Genomic DNA, 4240 nt, shown 5'->3' with positions numbered 1-4240 from the left:
GATTAAGAAGAATTACACACTGAATCTTTATTTGGTGGCATGTAATTACAAACTGTACTAACACGTGGAGCCCACACCCAATTCTTTGATGAAATAACACAATTTGATTAATGGCTCGTAGGAGCTCAATACATAACACAACTTGTGTTATGTAAATTTGCAATTGTACTAACCGCTATTGCTTGATTATGAGGTAGAGGTAATGGTAAAAATAATAGTAAATTTTGCAAAATTCATGATCTTAAGTATAAGCGATAAAAAGACAATCTAATTACATTTATGATTCAAGTTTATTACTATTGATCAATCGATGAAATTTCATTACAATTGCACCAATCTTCATTACACGTAGCCAAATGTAATATATAGTTGACGGATGTAACTGAAACTATAGAAGAAAAATAGATTATGTAAATAAAACTTTAGAGGAAAAATCAATTATTACCCCTAAGTTTGAGGTTGTATGTTGATTTTTTCTTTAAACGGCCATAGAATTAAATAGTTCAAGGCCTCATGCAATACAAAAGTTAACGTTGAATAAATACACACAGATTTTTTTTTTTTTTTTTTTTTTAAGTTTTACTAATTTTATGTGTTTGTACACTATTTCAAAGATAGATATTAAAACAAAAAGCTATATGAAATTATTAATTCCAACATTAGGACTTAAAAAGATCATAGGATAAATGTATATAAATAAATCAATATCATATCTAAAAAAGCAAATCCTAAATATATAAAATTGTGGTTGAGAAATGTAACACTCCGAAATTTAAAATAATTTTTGGAACTTATTATCTTAGTTTTGTGTAATTAGGTTCAAAATAGGGGATGTTACTTTGACGATTTATTAATTATTCTTTAGAAATTGGAGTTTAATTAAATAATTTTGGGGCTTATTTAATTAAATTGGAGAAGTGATTTTCTTAAAGATTTGGAATTTTTTTATGTATATATGGACTTATATACATATAACTATTATGGAAAATGAAAAGAATAATTATATTTGTTAAAATATAATTTGGGAAGGAAAATATATAGTATTTTGGAAAAAAAAAAAGAAGATTAAGATAATTATATTGTTAAGATATAATTATTTTAGAAAAGATATCGTATTGTTGAAAGAAGATAGATTTATTTGAAGAATAATATTTTAGAGAAAAATATCGTGGAGAGAGAAAAAGAAGTTTAAAGTAATAATTATATAATGACAAATATAAATATTAAGAGATAATTATGAGGAGAAAAAAAAGTTTGATTGGATGAAAGTTTTAAATGATGGGAGACAAGGTTGGAATGTATTTTGAAAAAGATTTAAAATTAGAAAAAGGAGATATTATTAATAATAATAATATTTATATTATTATTATTAATGATATTTAAACCCTCGTATTGCTGCCATATTCAACCTTTCTGCACTAGAAAACCTAGTGCAAAACCCTAGTCGCCCTCACTCCCTTTGCCGCTGTCATCGCGCCTTCCTTCTCCGTAGTCAGCCATCGAAGCCTCTACCGTGGATCATCGTTCATGTCGCACCTCGTCCATTAATCTCCGAGCGCATGCCGCTCACCTTACTTGTCACTCGTCGATTGAGCCATTCTTGTTGCGCGTCGTCTTTCGCTACATCATCCCGTCGAGCAACAGCCGTCAACGAACGTCAGAGTTGCCATCCGAGTCGGGTGAGTATGCGGGTTGCTTCTTCCTCAACCGTCCGCCCGACCGGTGCAAGGCATCCGCCTGATCTGCGCGAGCAGCCAGTCGAGTCGCTTCCAGCCACGGCTGCAAGCTGCCTGAGCTGTCCCGTCGCCTGAGCCGGTTTGTCCTCCCAAGCTGCGAGTCGCTTGCCAGTCGCAACCCTATTCCTTGAGCCGCCAAACCATTTTTTTTAAACCGCCAACCTTATTTTTGCCTTTTTCCTTATTTTTTTGGTAAGTATTTGATGGGTTTTGGGTAATACCCAATATATAATAATTTTGGACCATAAATTAAATTTTGGATTATTTTTGTTAGATTTTATTTAGAAGTTTTGAGCTATGGAATTTTGCCCAACCAAGGATAAATTGGATTTTTGGATCCTTAATCAACTGTTAATTAAGTTATTGAACTTAGTATTTTCTCTTACTGTTTAGGATTTCTCTTAGGAAGCTTGATCATTCTGTCAGGATTATATTTGTGGAATTAAGCTAATCTCGAGGTGAGAGACTCTACTACTGGACCTTCGAACTAAATTTAAGAGACTGCATGTATTTAAGATTATGAAATCAATGGTAGCTAAGATGCATAATACGATGCTATAGATTATGATTGATGTTAAGTTGTTGGCGATAACTGATGATATGTTGTTAATGATGACTGTTATGTCTATGATTATTATGATACACGATACGTTAATTGCATGCTTAAGGACGTTACGATTAATATTCATGTTATGTTATGATGCTTATGATGATGTCACATGCTTTTGGTTTATGATATGTCTGTTAACTTTATATGATAAGTTTCTTACCCCACCTGTATCGTGATCCTATCTATGGGGTCATTCGCATGACTAGAGATGTTCCTACGGGATCACTCACAAGATTTGAGGTGTATCTACGGATCACGTGCATGGTTAGGGGACAATTATATTATGTATACGAGGTCGCTCACACGACTGATGGGACCACTCGCACGATTAAGGGTGTACCTACGTATTATATATATATATTATGGAGTGTGTACCTGCGATCACTAGCACGACTAGGGTGTTCTCATGGGATCGCTCGCACGATTTAATGGTGTTCGTACGGTCTCACTCACTTAGGTATGCTCCATTGGACACACGATGCTACGTTTATGTTTCTAATGAAAAGTTAACAAATCATAAAGTGAGACTGGTAGTGGGTCCCTTACTGAGTATATTTATATACTTACTATTTCTTATGTTTTCAGGCTAAGGTAAAGAACTTAAGAAGCTGGCGAACGACAGATAGGGATCCGTGTCATGCCATATGAGAACATAGTTAAGCTTCCGCATTTATTATATGTCTTTTAGTATTTTTAAAATTTAAACATTTTGCTTAAGATTTTGTCCTATTTATTTGTTTTTAGTTCTTTAAAATTGTTAGAATGCGCGAGTCATGTTTTCAAATTATTTTTGTTGGTTTTGATAATCTTATATTTCACGAGCATCTTTGTTTTATAAGAATTTGAATGGTCTATCTCTTTAAAGAAAATGTATTTCGTTATTCGTTTTTTTTAGTAATGACCTTGACTTAGTTTAAAAAGCTGAGTCGTTACAAGAAAGGTCGAAAAGAATTAATTGGTGGTTACTATTAATATTAATATGGTGTAACATTATTTTTTATCTTTTTTGTGATTTAGTCACATAGAAACTCCAAAAATAAGTATGGTTAATATGAAACAATTCTATAGGGGACAATTAGGGAATTTTTGTAGAAAGTATGGGAACAAGAACAAAGAAGGTTGAAAGGTTGTATGTTTAGTTTATGAAGATAATTTTAATTTGGATTTTATGAAGGAGAAGAAGATAGTAAATATATGATGTTGAGTGGTTATAAGGAAATGCGGATTTAACCACATCAAATGTAGAACCTAAATTCTAAATCGGGAGCTCTCATTGCCAATATAATCTATGCTACGCCTATAATTCTTTTATTTAAAAAAAGAAAAAAAAAAGAAAAAAAAGAAATACAAAAATAGAATATTGTTAATAACACTTGTGGATTCAATTTTTACTTCCTAAGTCTTCCAATATATAACTTATAAAAAATTCCCATAAATCATTTTGGAGTAGTGAAGGGTCACATCCAACACATCTTATCACGCAGTCTCTTTCTTACAATGTTCAAATCCAAATCATATGTTATAATCCTTATCCTTAAAAGAATGTGTTAAAAATATGAAGTTTCCATTGTGTTTTTCGAAAAAACATTATTTCTTCAAAATTTTAAAATGGTACAAAATTGAGTTAATTTACACCATTTATTTATATATCATTTTAGTTTCCGATAATTTAAATTTTTTCTTGTCCTTCTTTGGTCATTAAATAAAATAAAATGTAATTAATTAAGGTACCTTTTTTTTTATTATTTAAAATAGAAACATTTTAACAAACTATTTATAGTTAATATACAAAATTGATTTTTCTACCAAAAGATAAATATTTTGAACCTTTGTTATAATTTTCTATTGATTATTAACCTTAGAGTTTATCTACAAATTTAGATGATTATCAAAA

The 4240-nt window shown here is 30.9% G+C and overlaps 1 long non-coding RNA gene across 2 annotated transcripts; it reads left to right on the top strand.

Moving 5' to 3' along the window:
* Window positions 1-1392: 1392 nt before the first annotated feature.
* LOC103496744 (uncharacterized) lies at window positions 1393-3215 on the top strand. Of its 2 annotated transcripts, XR_007824107.1 has the most exons (4): window positions 1393-1928; window positions 2130-2194; window positions 2553-2803; window positions 2932-3215. It is a non-coding gene; the product is annotated as an uncharacterized LOC103496744 (long non-coding RNA). The 2 variants fall into 2 exon arrangements; XR_539228.3 differs by having other exon boundaries at window positions 2130-2803.
* The last annotated feature ends 1025 nt before the right edge of the window (window positions 3216-4240 follow it).

The sequence above is a fragment of the Cucumis melo genome, chromosome 10, assembly GCF_025177605.1.
Source record: "Cucumis melo cultivar AY chromosome 10, USDA_Cmelo_AY_1.0, whole genome shotgun sequence".
Classification (NCBI taxonomy): Eukaryota; Viridiplantae; Streptophyta; class Magnoliopsida; order Cucurbitales; family Cucurbitaceae; genus Cucumis; species Cucumis melo.
This window is presented reverse-complemented; position numbering and strand designations above follow the sequence as displayed.